Source organism: Arvicanthis niloticus, chromosome 15 (assembly GCF_011762505.2).
Source record: "Arvicanthis niloticus isolate mArvNil1 chromosome 15, mArvNil1.pat.X, whole genome shotgun sequence".
Classification (NCBI taxonomy): domain Eukaryota; kingdom Metazoa; phylum Chordata; class Mammalia; order Rodentia; family Muridae; genus Arvicanthis; species Arvicanthis niloticus.
In genome coordinates, this window is record NC_047672.1 from 25320686 (window position 1) to 25336665 (window position 15980).

Consider the following 15980-nt stretch of genomic DNA (forward strand, 5'->3'; position numbering starts at 1 on the left):
GGATGAGGGTCTTGAAGCCCACGCCCACAGCAACACACCTACTCCAACAGGGCCACACCTTCTAATAGTGCCACTCCCTGGACTGAGCATATGCAAGCTATCACAAGGCTGACTGTTCTTGAACTTACAAAGGACCCACCTGGCACCCCCTTTTTTTAAAGGTGTATTTGCTATTTTTTAAGATTCATTTATTTTATTTTATGTGCATGAGTCTTTTGCCTGCATGCATGTATGTGCAATTTGTGTGTGTGCCTGGTGACTATGGAAGTCAGAAGAGTTGTGTCCCCTGAAATAAACCTGGGTCCTCTGCAAGAGCAGCAAATGTACTTAGCAGCTGATCCACTTCTGCTCCCCCAAACTGTTCTTTGTGTGCCTGCTGTTATGTGGTGGAGCAGACTGTGGAGTAACACAAGGTAATTCTGCAATGTTTGTGAGGTAAGGCTTTACCATTGGTTCTTGAAGTGCCTTTAAATTCCTGACTCTTGTGCAGACATGTATGCTGTGTGCTTTTCCTGTGTAATTTGCCCATCACGATGGTAGCATTTCCACAGCTTTGGAGTTCTTTGCTGCCTAGCATTTTATGAACGCAGACTGGCTCCAGATGATCCTAAGGGAATGACTTATGGTTTTAGTAATTTCTTGAAATTGCTTCTTTCGAACCTTTAGTTTTGTGAGGTAAAGCTGGTATTTGTTTCCACTTGGTGCGTTGCTGAGCTGCACAGGTGATGGTAACAGTCTGGGGGCCAGCTGTGTGTGCAGGTTTCTCAGTGAGGCGGGCGACACAGTAAAGGGAGGCCAACTGCTTTTTCAAGGAAGCACACAGAGCTCGGAGCAGGAATGAGAGCAGCTGGGAAGCAGGGTCATTCACTGTTCAGGGAGAAAGCTGTGGAAGGTGGGAGGGAGTATCCTGGGAGGGAGGAGAGTGGAATCGAGCATTCCTGCTCTGCATTCTGTGATGCCTTGTTTGGATTCAGGAAACAGGAGCGTGCAGGTTGGGGAGGGCATGAACGTACCTGATCTTGGGACCAACAGGTAATTGGCAGAGTTGTGGCAGAGAGAACACAGGCTAAAGCGAGAACGAAGGCTAGCTTTTCATGTGAGATGGTGCAGATAACTCCAGCCAGGTAGGAGCCGGGATCTGATGGAGTGTGCGGTTTCAGCTTTGGAGAAAGCCAGTGTCCAGGAACTAGAGGAAGGAGGAACTGCCCAGGCAGTGTCCTCTGTGGACTAGCAGCAGAGCTGAGTCTGCAGCAATGCATGGAAGCCCCCGCCTCCAACCAGAGCAGAAGGAAACCACTGAGGCTTGCCAATTGTGTGGAACAGATTGGAAGTGGCTCTTAATGACCAGGGTCCCCTAAGGCCTTTAGATATAACTCAGGCCTGAGACAGATTCATATTCATTCTCTCTCTCTCTCTCTCTCTCTCTCTCTCTCTCTCTCTCTCTCTCTCTCCCTTCCTTCCTTCCTTCCTCTTTCCCCCTCTCTTCCTTCCTTCCTTCCTTTCCCCCCTCTTTTCCTTCCTTCCTTCCTTTCTTTCTTTCTTTCTTTCTTTCTTTCTTTCTTTCTTTCTTTCTTTCTTTCTTTTGTTTCTTCCTCCCTTCCTCCCCCTTTCCCCCTTTAAGACATGGCTTCTCTGTATAACCCTGGCTGTCCTAGAATTTGCTCTGTAGATCAGGCTGGCCTCAAACATTAAAGGTGTGTGCCACAACCGCCCTGGCTGCATTTTTCTTTCTTGAAGACAATCATGGGCAGCAGCTTGGAGTAATCTTTTCTTTTGTGATCAGTGTAATTTAGTGGCTTTAAAAATATGTTAGAGTCTCTCAGAGGTATTTGAAGGAGTTAGAGATTTGATAGAAATTTAGTTTTTGAAATTATATATATGTATGTTAAATAATTCCTGATGCTTAGGGCTGGGGGTGTAATTCATCAGTAGGAAGGTTGCCTAGTTAGCATGCAGTGGGCTCTAGGTTCAGTCCCCAGTTCCGTATCAGAACAAACACACTAGAGTTAAGAGCACTTGTTGTTCTTGTAGAAGACTTGAGTTTGGTTCCCAGCACCACATAGTGGCTTCATAGGATCTGATACTTTCTTCTGGCCTCTTATAGGCACTGCAGCTTATGTGCACAAATGCACACTTATGTGAACACACACAAACACACACAAACACACACATACACACACAATTAAAAATAAAAACAATTCTTTAAAACAGAAATATACAAAACTAACTAGAAGATTTTTTTTATTTATATGTATGTATGTGTGTGTATATTTGTGTGTGTGCACATGAGTAAAGGTACCCATGGAAGACAGAAGAGGGCAGTAGTTGTGAGTTGCCTGTATGTAGATGTTGGGAACTTCAACACCATCTGTAAGAGCAGTGGGTGCTCGTAACCACTGAACTATCTCTCCAGCTCCCCAAATGATTTCAAACATTTAAAATTAAGTTATAATATAAATGTGCATGCATAAAAAGCAGAATACAGCTCAGTGAATTTCCACAGACTGATAAGAGCTCTGTAATAACGTCAACATCAAGAACAAAATATTACCTGCCCCTCAGAAATCCCACGGAGTCTCTTTCCTGCCATTGTCCAGTATCTTGGTCTCCAACGGCTGCCATGCTTGATTAGCCCGTGCAGTGACATCATACACAAAGTTTAACACCGGAGCTACCACTAGGACTGGTTTGTGTCTCTTGTTGATACAGCTTGCTCTTGTGCAGATCTTGGAGTTAAACAGTCACATCTGTCTTTCTGAGAATGTGTGGCGCATTGTGAAGGGGTGCTTTGCACAGTTTTGAAGTCAGAGGTGGTTACTGCTTTGCTCAAACTGTCCTGGTGCCCTGCTGGGGCCTGGTGCAAGTGAGACCTGACTGTGGGGTTCTGTGTGTCTGGCACATTGTAGGAAGTCTTCAGTGCTCCCGAGTGCTTCATTCTGAGACATACAGGCCGGTGGGAGGTGACGTCAAGAGTTTGTAATCTTGAGGCTAGCATGTGTCATTATTCTCTCTCTTGAACTTTTGAATTTTTGAGACACGGCCTCACTGTGTAGCTTGGGCTTGTGGCAATCCTCCCGCCTCAGCCTCTGTAGAGTTTGGGACTTACAAATCGAACTTATCTTTCAGGCTTAAGCATGAAAAGTGGTTTGGTTGGCCTGTGGCCTTGTTAAAATATTGTCAGTTGCCAGTGATTAAAAGCAAAGTGATTAAATGAATATTTGGCCTGCAGAGCCTACTTTGTGTAATTACATTAGCATGTCACCTTTGAACTTAATCCCTTTTTCCGTGTTTCTTCCTGAGCTACCCCCACTTTGACCTCTGTAGGTCTTTGATTGTAAAGGCAGTCCTTTAAAGATAATTGCTTTTGTGTGTGCGTGTGCGTGTGCGTGTGCGTGTGTGTGTGTGTGTGTGCGCGTGCGCGTTTTATTTTTGTTACTTGAGACAAGTTTTCTCTGTGTAGCCCTGGCTGTCCTGGAACTTGCTTTGTAGACCAGGCTAGCCTCAAACTTAAGAGATCTACCTGCCTCTGCTTCCCAAGTGCTGGGATTAAAGGTGGGTGTGCCACTAGGCCCAGCCTATATCATTGTGGGCTTCCCCCCCACCCCCACCTTCCTTAAGAGACGGGGTCTTGCTGTGTCACCCAGCCTGGAGTGCAGTGACTATTCACAGGCACTATACCACTACTGACCACCATAGAATTTTAACCTGCTCCATTACAGTTTCAGAGATTCAGTCCCTTATCATCATGGCAGGAAACATGGCAGCATCCAGGCAGACATGGTGCTGGAGAAGGAGCTGAGAGTTTAAATCTTGATCCGAAGGCAACAGAAGAGATTCTTTCACACTGGGTGGAGCTTGAGCATCAGGCCTCAAAGCCCACCCTCACAGTGATGAACTTCCTCCAGCAAGGCCACACCTCTTAATAGTGCCACTTCCCTTGGGCCAAGCATATTCAAATCATCTCTGTCCTCCTTTTATGTTTTAGAGTTGATAAGGCACAAGTTTATAAATAGAGAAGCATCCCTCCCACCAGTTGTGTGACACTGTTGCTAGGGAGATGTAATAGTAACTAACTTTTATTTGCCTGTGGTAATTGTTGTCTCTGAGGCTTACTGCCTCTGTCTGGTAACCTAGACCTAGTCCTGGAAACCTCTAGCCTCTGTATAGTCTAATCTAGATTGTTTTTAGCCTCTGAGATTTACAGCTGAATAAACTCACCTTTTTTTGTTTTGTTTTTTGTTTTTGTTTTGTTTTTTTAGTTTTTTTCGAGACAGAGTTTCTCTGTGTAGCCCTGGTTGTCCTGGAACTCACTCTGTAGACCAGGTTGGCCTCAAACTCAGAAATCCGCCTGCCTCTGCCTCCCAAGTGCTGGGATTAAAGGCGTGCGCCACCACCGCTCGGCAAACTCACCCTTTTTTAGTTCTTTCAGATCTCTGGTTGGCTGGTTCAACTCAGCTGTTCTGGTTCAAACTCCCTTCTGTCTCTTGGCCTCTCCTGAATTGTTCTACTTGGCCTCAAACTAACTCTTAAAAACCTGTTCTAATCTTATGCCTCCTTCTTGTTCTCTGGCTCATTCTGTCTTTACCTGTGTCTAGTCTCTTTGCAACTTGTCTTTATATGACTATCCCATTAAATCAATCTCTCCCTCTCTCCCTCCCTCCTTCCCTCCTTCCCCCCTCTCTTTTTCTCTCTGTCTACTGTTCCCTCAGGTAGCTTCCTTTCCTCTCTCTTGAGAGTTGGATATATCCTATCCTGTCAAATCTATGTCTGAGTATCACTGTCTGCCTCTCAGTTAGACATCACTTTCATAGTGGGTGCTTCTTTCTACAAGCTAACTTTACCTTTGTTGTTTGTGATTAAAGGTGTCTATTAAGGGGGGTGTCTGTATTCCAGCCAGAAGGATTAAAGGTGTGTGCTAAGAGTGAGCCACACTGCAACTAGAAATATATTTTTCTAGTAAACAACACAGGGTTCACAGTGTGATTAAATATGCTGGACTGGGAAGATTTGAGCAAAGTCTACTTACTCCAGATTGAGACCCGATGACAGACCAATGTAAAGATTCCACCAAAATCCATTTTGGTGAACCAGTGGTTTTTATTGGTGTTACTTAAGGAAATTTTGGTAAGGGATTACTTACTGGAGCAAGAATAACTCAAAGACAGGTACACCACCAAAGCCCAGAATCCCACCCTAGCATGGGTGACATTTACAGATCACTGTATAACTTTCAAAGGAATGTCTTTTCCATGCAGATCAGCTGGTCTGAGTCTGTCAGGTGGCTTGGTTGGTCTGAGAGTGTCTTTTAGCAGCCTGATATATGTGTGAGGAAGGAGGTTCTAGAATTATGGTCAGTTTCAGGGACTCCCTGAAGCCTTTGAGTTGTTTACTCCCTGAGCTGATCTTGCTTCTGAGTAGGATGGACTATATTTCACCTTCCTTTACCCTCTTGTGTCTTAAGGAGCTTCTTTCAAAGGTGGAGGAAATTGCTACACAACACCCTATCACCCATCAGCTCCATTCCCATTTTTGAAGTCTTCCAGACCCAATTAATGCAAATAGAATCATCAGTTTATCTGTTTTACACAAACACCCCACCCTGCTCTCTGTTCTGACCTAGGGAGACTGTTTCATGTTGGTACGTAAAGCCTGCTTTCTCATATTCTTTCTTTCTTTCTTTCTTTCTTTCTTTCTTTCTTTCTTTCTTTCTTTTTTAAAGATTTATTTATTTATATGAGTACACTGTAGCTGTCTTCAGACACAGCAGAAGAGGGCATCAGAGTCTATTACAAGTGGTTGTGAGCCACCATGTGGTTGCTGGGAATTGAACTCAGGACCTCTGGAAGAGCAGTCAGTGCTCTTAACTGTTGAGCCATCTCTCCAGCCCTCTTTCTCATATTCTAATGTGTACCGTGGAACTTCTAAGAGAATTTTAAGATCATTTGGACTTGGATGCCAGAAGTCAGGTGTGCCCTTTCTAGTCCCCACACCTGTCTCCCAGCTGCTGCTGCTTGTGATGTTCCTGCTGGGCTCTGGAGGCCCGGCTGTAGAGGCGAGCAGGGTGGCCCCGGATCCTTCAGCAGCTGGCCCGAGATCCTCCCCACTGCATTTCAGATTTTTTTGGAAATGCCATTGCTCTTACAAGCACATTTCATTGTAAGTCCATGTATTTGCAAGTTCCCCATGCCTCTCCTACTATGTGTCTGTGAAACCCATCTGTCTTGTGACCTAGTAGGTACTCAGTAAATAAGTTCAGACTTGGTGAACCTGGATGCCCTGATGTTTCTAAACTCAGATTTGGCTGGCTCCCAGGGTATTGGTTAAGTTGTTAGCAAAGTCCTGCAGCTTTCAGCAGACTCCTTTCCCTCCCGGTGTGAGAAGAGAGCTGGTAGAGAAGGCTTTTGGTGCACAGTGGGGCAGGGCGAGGGAGGAAGACATTGGAAGTTTTTGCACTTGTTTTTCTTCTTAGACGTGTGTGTGTGTGTGTGTGTGTGTGTGTGTGTGTGTGTTTGAGTGTTTGAGTGCTTGTAGATGCCAGAACTTGGTGTCAGAATCATTTTTGACCGTTCTTAAGAAAGTCAGATTCTCTCAAACCCAGAATTTGCCAAAATGGCCAGTCTTGCTCTGGGGATGCTGTGCCTCCTAGGCTGGAATTACAGATGGCGGCCATGCCCACCTAGCACTTATGTGTTCCTGGACATCCATACTCCAGTCCTTTTTATTTCTCATGCTGGACCATCTCCCAGCCCCCCTTTCTGTTTCTTTATTTAAAAAAAAATCCATTTTGTATATCAAAATTAAATTTTACTGATATCTGCTCTGTGTTTTGACCCTGATAGGGTATATTATGTCCTAAATCGATGGACAATTGTCTTGACGACAAACAGGAGTGCTGTGACACGAAGGACTTGGCCGTGAGTTGGTAGCCGACTTGTCTTTCTGTGACTTGGGATGGGCAGAGGTGACAAGAGCTTATCAAGTAATTAGTTTTTAAGTAATTAGAAGCTTTGTAAAAACAAAGTTTCCCATAGTGTGTAATTGATCTAAGTAATTGTTGAGATGTGGAAATGTAGATTGGAGATTACATTAACAGCTCGCACGGCTGCACTCTCACTGACAGGGCCAGCTCTTTGCTGGCTGTATGGCTTTGCACCCTGGAATAATGTGCAGGGACAGGGTGGCTTGAAACAACAGACTCTGTTGCCTTATGGTTTCAGAGGACTGGAGTTGAAACCCTGGTTTGGTTTGGCTGTGCTTCCTCTCAGGTCTTTAGGGGAGAATCTCTCTTTGGTTTCCCCAGTTTCTGACTTTTGCTGGCAATTCTTGGCATTCCTTGGCTACACCCCTCCAGCCACATGTCTGTCTTCTCCCTATGTGACTTCCAGTCATCTTCCCCGTGTTTCTGTCTTTCTCTGGGTCTCCATTCCTCTGTGCATGCACACATCCCCTCTTTTTCATGAAGATACTCAGTCCTATCGGACCCCTCCCCCACTCCACATCTTGGCTTATCTCTATTAAGTCTGTTTCCAGATAAAGTCCCAGTCTGAAATGTTGTGGGTAAGGACTTCATCATAACTTTTTGGGGCTACACAGCTCTTCCCATCAGAGAGTTTAAAGATGTGGGGAGTTGGTTCCTGAGTATTGAGGCTCCACAGGATGATTGACAGTGTAGTTGACCTTTTCAATTAACATCAGGACCACAGATGGGTTTGATTTTTACCTTCACATGCTAGTGAGTGTAATTATGAGATCATTTATTGCTTTTTGCGTCATTATTTTAAATTTTGCTTTAATGTATGGTTTATCTACTCACAGTATGCATTATGGATATAGCTTGGTATTAAGTCACTTACCTGACATCCAAAAACCCCTAGGTTGAATCTCTGTTCTGCACAAACAAATGTGATTCACGATATGGACTGTAGCTGTTTGTTTGAGACAGGCTCTTGCTCTGTAACTTACTTAGGCCTGCCTTGAACTCCGTCTCCACCTACCTCAGCCTCACAAGCAGTTGTACCACCATGCCCAGTTGGAGCCTTTACAAGAAGTATGTATATGTGTTTGGGAATTTTCTTATTTTTAAAAGTATATATATATATGTGTGTGTGTGTGTGTGTTTCCATGAACTTAGTGTGCGCTACATGTGTGCAGGCACCTGAGAAGGCCAGAAGATGGTCTTGGGTTCCCTGGAGCTGGAATCACAGGGAACTGCCTAATGTGTTAGGAACTGAACCCAGGGCTTCTGCAGCGGCTGCGTGTGCTCTCAACTGCTGAGCCGTCTCTCCAGGTTCAGGATTTTTCTTATTAATGAAGTGTGTGACCCAATCTGTTTGGAGATACCTGGGTGGTCTGAGGAATGGTGGTATGAGCGTGCCAGCCCCACCCCCACCCTTTGCTAACTTAATTGGCCTTAGGAGGCGCGCGCGCGCGCGCGCGCGCGCACACACACACACACACACACACACACACACACACACACACACGCCCTCTGGCTTTGGTTTCCTCACTTGAAAAAGTGGGTTGTTGGGGATGAAGTTAAGCCATTAATTCCAGAAAGGTTTCTCAGTGTGGAACTTGCTTATAGTAGGCGGTCTGTAAATATAAATCATCACAGACACTGATGGGTTGACTTTCCTTGTTTACTGTGGCCATTTACTGAATATTTTGTCTTGGGGAAATGGGTCCGTACCGGGGCTGCAGATTTCACAAGTAATTCAACCCAGTGAATAATGATTCTACATGAATGGCCATAGGAACTGTGAGAAAGTGTGGGAAGGGGTTGGGTTTCTTTTTTACCTCCATCTTGGTATGAACGTGAAAAATAAAATCCAAATGCTGTGCTCTTTCTATACCAGCCAGCAGTGGGGTGCGCAGGTCGACCTGTTCCCAGGTTTGTCCTTCAGGCAGCCCTAGTGAAGATGTTGCGCACTCTGGCGCTTCCCATCTGGGCCCTTCACCTGCATGGTCATGTTGAATGCTAGAGGCTCCTGAGGTGGAGTTTATAGACAGAACGTGAGGTCCAGGAGGCAGAAAACTGGGGACCTCTACATGTAACTGAATAGGATTGCTAAAAAACTTAAAAAAAAAAAGTTGAGTTTTTTTTTTTTCTTAGAAACTCTTTGGTCTGTGAGAGACTTCTCTTTCTATCCCTGTAGCCAAGCAAAAGAAAGAGTAATTGTGCTCCCTGGAGAGTGGTTTCACATGCTCACTGAAGATGCCTGTGTTTCTTATTTAAATAGCCTCAGTAATCAAGAGTCTTTTTCTCTTAAGGGCCACTGATTCCTCTGGAGAAATCAAGTAAGTCTTACACACAGGCAGAAAAGCATTTCTAAAAGAACAAATCAGAAGCAGTGTTTAAAAGCAGAGAATAAAAAGCCTCACTCAGTAAGTGCAACAATGAATATAGTATTTGCTTTCATATTGTTATGATACATTAAATCAGCTAAGGAGGAGAGGGACAGATGAGAGACAGTCCCCAGGGACCCAGGGGAGACTGGTGGAGCATGGAGGGGAGGGAAAAGGAGAGGGGAGGGAGAGAGTCCCTGGCAGGAGGAGAAGGGGGTGTGGTCAGTACACTGAGATGGGAGACCCAGCTTAAAGATGTGCATTGCTGAGCGAGCTTACTGTTGTTTTTGCTGGTGGATGGATCACCACGTCCTGTGAGGAAAGAGCCTTTTTTAGTCTCATTTAAAAACTGGTCACTGTTGTTAATGATGCTGTATGTTTCCAAAGAGGATTATTTTAATATGTTTTGTAAAAATATCATAGTAACCTGATTTTAACACTAGATTTTTTAAAAACTAATTTTATTTATTTATTTAGCGTGGGCTCATATATACCTCAGCATGATCAGAGGACCACTCAGGCAGGCTGGTTCTCCCCTTTTACCATGTGACTCCTGGGACCAATCTGTGGTTGATTCACAGAACCAACTTGTCAGCCCAGCAACCTGTTTTAAAAGTTGTGGCCATCAACAGTTAATCTTAGTCTTTAGGCCTAACAATGTGAGTGATTTCATACTTCTAACATGTAAAAATTGATGGATGAAATACAAGGAATATCAGAAAGTCTGATTAGTCTCTGAAACAAGAGGCCACTCAGTGAGCCACAAGCAGCATAGAACCTTAAGGTAGTCAGGCAGCCCCTGCCAGGGTGTCCTGGGAGACAGCACAGATTAGCATTAATGATGGCTTATCAGTACCTTCTTTCTCAGAAGCTCTGGGAATGTTCTAGAAGGGCAAGCATGGGCTGCCTTAGACTTTGGATGTCACTGAGACACCTAGGTGAAACTTACAATGTTTATTCCTGGCCCACAAGTTCTGAAACTACAAACCTATAGATTCAAAAGCCTTGTAGATTCTAAGAGCAGGACCCCTCTGAGAAACTCTGCAGGCAGGAGGGGCAGCGAGCGGGCTTTAGGAAGGGAACAATTTAACCGAATTAAATGAGGATGAGGTGGTTTGATTTCTACCAAGGAATTTGTGTTTTGAGTTCTTCAACTTACTTTAAATTTTTTTGGGGGGGATGTATATAAAATTTAGCATCTTAAGCACTTGAAAGTATACATTAAGGTAGCATTGATTTCCATGTGTAATACCACCTGACTGGCACTGACCTGCTGTTAGTGTCTGTGGGTTGGCCTATTGTGAATGTTTCATATACGTACAATCATATAGTGTGTGTGTGTCTCTTTCTGTCCGTCTGTCTTTCTGTCTATCTCTGTGTGTCTGTGCCTGCTTTCACTTAGCATAATGTTTTCAAGGTTCAAGGTCTGTGTTAAAGCATGATTGCTGTCTCATTCCTTTTTATGATCAGATAATGTTTCATTGTATGGACATACCGTGCTATTTCTTATTAGTTGATTGATTGTATGTTGACTCTTGTCTTCTGACCCCTGTGGTATGCTGTAGCATATGCCTGCCTCCCCTTCCCAAATATTATAAATGTCAAAAAAATTGCAATACTTCCTTCCTTCCTTCCTTCCTTCCTTCCTTCCTTCCTTCCCACCCCCACTCTCATAAGATCCCTTCTCCACATGACCTTTGCTATCCTGGAACTCACTCTGTAGAGCAGGTTGGCCTTGAACTCAGAGACAGCCGGACTATACCAGTGACACCTGGCTGCACTGCCTGGTCTCAATGTCTTGGGCTTTTGCTTAGGTAGTGATATTCCTGGTTGTGATTGTACGTAACTAGTTGTGACCTGTCTACAGTGGACACGTGTACCAGGCATCCTGGATGAAGGATTCCATTTTTCCCACCCACTCACCAGTGTTCTCATTGCACAGTTTTCCTAAAATGGCCGTTCTGTGACTTTGAGCCTGTCTTGTGGTCTTCATTTGCATTTCCCCATGGATGGGTTGTGCATCCTTCCTTGTGCTTCAGCAGTTATCTGGCTTTCTTGGTTTTCAGTTGAAAATTATTTAGAAGCTGGGCGATGGTAGCATACTCTTTTAACCCAGCACACTGGAGGCAGAGGCAGGTGGATCCCTGAGTTTGAGGTCAGCCTGATTACAGAGTTACAGGACACTCAGGGCTATGTAGAGATACTTACTCTACAACATCTGCAAATATCAAAAACATGCTGTAGGGATCAATAAGTCGGCTTAGTGGCTAAAGATGCTTGTTCCTGAGCCTAGCAACTTGAATTTCTCCATACTCCACATGATGGAAGAAGAGAACCAATTCCTGCAATGTGTGTATCTTGCCCCCTCCCACACTGTCTAAATAAGTATAATAATAAGTAATGCTCATTGTAGATTTCTATAATTTGGAAGAGCAATGATGGCGTTTCCTAAACACAGAGACCAGGCTGCCATGCTGTGTGTGAGACGGCAGGTGCTGGACAAACGGCTCAGCGTGGCAGAACCTGTTGAGCAATGTGGATGTTGAGCAGTCCTGCCGAGGGCTTAGGGTGGGTGAAGGGTACATGTGCGGTACCCTGTTAGAAACGGGGACCATGTCCTTCATTGCCATGGTGTCACAAATAAGGCAGTCCTTTGTTACCTGTCTAGTCTGTACGGTCCAGCAGGCCACCTTGGCTTCTCAGTGGTGGAGGATGGACACATATTGGTTGGCCATCTGTTGTGTCAGGCCCCAGGCAGCCATTAACAGGTTGCTGGGGATAGCAAGCAAGCAATTTGGTTCCTTACTTGAGTTTTCTTGTGTCTGGTCCAACTTCTAGCTTGTCTCTGCACACAAGGTAGTGAAGAATTACCACACTAGTGCCTGAGAAGGCTAGGTCCTGGTGGGTTCCCCAGGTCCCAGGGCCTCTTTTAGTGCTGTCTGTGTGTGGTCCTGTCTCTGTGGTATTAGTGTTGATGTTACTACATTGCTCTGTTTTGCTTCTACATTTTTTATTTTATGTACGTGTGAGTTTTGCCTGTCTCTAAGAATGTGTACCACACATGTTCTTGGTGCACATAGAGACAGGAGGAGGGCATCAGATCTCCTGGAACCAGAGCTACAAAGGGTTGAAAGTTGCCATGTGGGTGCTGGGAAAAGAGCCTGGGTCCTCTGCAAGAACAGCAAGTGCTCTTGACCGTTGAGCCCTTTCCCTAGGCCCCGAACTTCTCTTCTAAATGCTAAAGGTTCACAAGTCCATGAGCTTGTACTGAGATGCAGTGAGGCATTTTCAATAAGTAGAATTTATCTTTGCTTGTAATTATGAAGTCTTGTGCATAGTGTTCAAGAACTGTAATCTCAAAGTTTCTCTTGGAAACTCCTGATATAACATGACTCTTCTGTATTAGGTATTCCAGGTAGCATGGTGGTCAGAGAAAGGGGGTTTGAGTAGTGGATAGGGTTGTTTTTAGCTCCTTGGTTTATCTGTCATTTGTTGTCTTAAAGATTTATACAGTCTTTTTGGATCCTCAGATTCTTCACTAATACAGTGACGATATCAGAGACTGGTTCCTGGTGGAATGGTTGTTATTGTCCTTGTGAGCCTCAAAATGGACTGACACAGCATCACTTAATTACATTTTATTGTATGTGTGTGTCTGTTTGTATGAGTGTACATATGTGAGCGTGTGTGCACATGTGTACATATTATAGCACATGTGTAGAAGCTGCAGAATAACACTGGGAGTCAATTCTCTCTTTCTACCATGTAGGACTCAGGGGATCAAATTCAGTCCAACAGGCTTGGTGGTAAATGCCTTTACTAGCCGAGTCATCTTGCTAGCCCCAGCTCTCCTCCCCTCCCCTCCCCTCCCCTCCCCTCCCCTCCCCTCCCCTCCCCTCCCCTCCCCTCCCCTCCCCTCCCCTCCCCTCCCCTTGTTTAGTTTGTTTTTGTTTTTTTTTTTTTTTTTGAGACAGTGTAGCCTCGGCTGTCCTGGAACTTGATCTGTAGATCAGGCTGGCCTCGAAGTCATAGAGATACATACACCTGCCCCTGCTTCCCAAGTCCTTAAAGGACTAAAGGTGTGTGCCACCACTGCCTGGCTAGCACCACTTTCTGGCTAGCACCCCTCCCTGGCTAGCATTCCTTTTAAGTGGTAAAATAAACCTGGCAGAATTTACCAGTTGCTCATTTTTAAGCAGCATTCATCGCCGTATTTTCTTGTTTTAAAATTTAATTTTAATGAGTATATAATTTGCATTTATTGAATCTTTTCATAATATATATATCCCACCACCCTTGTTTCTGTTCTGGAAGAGACAGGCCCTCTCATCTTACTGACCTCTAAAAGTTACCCCAACACCCATCTCCTTCCTTCCTTCCCCGTTTCCACATATACCAGGCTGGTGCCTGTCATGGGGGTAAGCTCTGCTCTCTGCAGTTTGAAGTTCTCCGATGGGGACAGGTGGGCCTGTGCAGAGGCTGGCTATTAATAGAGGCTCTCAGGTCATTAAATGATTATGTGGAAGGTATTAACTAGTCTCTGACTGGGGGTGGGAGGTTCTTCTGCTTCCACAGGCATTTTGCATGCTACTTCCTTTATTTCTTAGACTTATAAAGCTTTCTAATTGATGTACATAATAACATATAATAATAATGTATAATTTATATACGTATACTGTATTTTGCTCACATTTACCCTTTCTTACCTCCCCAAGACATCATCCTTTTCTCTCACTGATTCTCGTCCTCCCCACAAATAGTCCCTTCACACATGCACATGTACACATATGTGTACACACATACACACACACACGATTCTACTTATGAGAGAGAACATGTGGTCTCTGTCTCTTCCCTTATCTCTTCATTCCCTTTAGATCTATTCTTATCCATCATAATTTCCCTTCTGTTTTGATGTCATATATATCATATATATATATATATATATATTTATCTATATCATATATAGATTCTATCTAGGAGAGAGAACATGCAGTGTTAGTCTTTTTGGGTCTGGGTTATTCTGCTTAACATAATCATATCCTGTTCCATCCATCCATCCATTTTTTTTTTTTTTTTTTTTTGCAAACGGCATAATTTCATTCTGCTTTATAACAGAGGAAGACTTGGCTGTGTGTAGTCTATATTTTCTTTATCCACTCATCTGCTGATAAACATCGAGGCTGGCTCCATAGCTTGGCTGTTGTGAGCAATGCCTGTGGTAAACTTGGATGCACACATCTCTCTGTGGAGTGTGCCTTCTGTCTGTGAGTGTGGGGTGGGAGGAAGAAGATTTGGATTCTTTTTGCTATGTTCTAGAAGCTCTCTGTAAGGGGCTGCAGGAGAAGAGGACAGTGCTTAGCCACGGTGCTTTGAGGTTACTTTGACTCTTCATTAATCTGTGTCTAAAATAAGCATACTGCTTTGAAAATGTTCTAACAGTCTATTTCCTCCTCTCCTTCATAGGTGTCATAATTTCCAAGATGTTTGATTCTTTATTCGATGTCTTTCTGAGCTCTGAACTAAAAAGAAAAGGGAAGGCTTTATCCTAGCTTTATCAGAGCCAGAGATTCGCCTGCAGAATTTCTAAGGAACAGCAAGACGCCAGCAACTTTGTATTGAATTTCTAATCAGAAGACTTAGGGGTGTTCTAAACATAAACATGATAGTGCTTCAGACACCAAATAATTATCATTCTTTCTTTAATTATATCTTTGAGCATTGGAATATCTTTAATTAATGCAGGCTTACAAATGCAACCTCCCAACCTCCCTAATGAAGTAATGAGTGTCAGCAGCAGTCAGTGGCAGTTGTGGCAACAGTGGGTGAAAAGTTGCCCAGGAGCCCCCCATTGCTAGAGCAGGACAGCACCACCTAAGCCCACAAGAGGTTTCTGCCACTCAGAGTGGCACAGCCGGAAACAAGTTCCTTCTAGAAGCCCTCAGACCACCTGGAAAGTGTCATTGGATAAAATATTGACCCTGAACTCCAGGAAGCTTCTTGATTCATCCAACAGTTCAGGAAATGTGGGGTAGAAGAACTTTAAATGACACCACAAGAATATAGTGAGCCAGACAGAGTGTGGGCTGTCTGCAGGGACAGATGGCCTGCTTTCTTTAATAATGAACTACTGAGAGCTTCAAAGAGAAAGGAGAGGAAAACTTAATAATGTGTAAGACACTTAGGAGACATGTGAACCAAAGCAGTGTGTTTCTTGCTCAGGACTTGAAATGAGAAAAGCAACTATGCGAAAGTATCTCAAGGCCATCAAGGGACACAGGGACATTAGGGATTCTTTTTAATTTTGTCAGATGTGATGATGATAACTGAACTAGAAATATAAAAATATTTCTTTTCTCTTTTTTTGAGATTTAAAATGACAGATTTTATTAAGCACTTTGGGGCTGTCATGTTACAAATAGTTATTGGAAAACATTAGACAACGGGGTGTAAGTACAGAAAGGATATCCTGGGGACAGACGCTGACAGAGCTGCATCTACAGTACATGCTTGTGTACGGACTTTTCAGAGAGAGGTAAAGGTGATAAAGCAAACAGGATATATAACCTATAACCCAGTTAGTCCAGTAACTACGCATTGATCACGACACACTTGGTTCCTTGGGACAGAGCGGG

General features: G+C 44.0%; 1 protein-coding gene across 4 annotated transcripts in view; it reads left to right on the forward strand.

Moving 5' to 3' along the window:
* Kiaa1549 (KIAA1549 ortholog) overlaps positions 1–15980 on the forward strand; it is a 131056-nt gene that overhangs the window by 21717 nt on the left and 93359 nt on the right. The window lies entirely within an intron of this gene.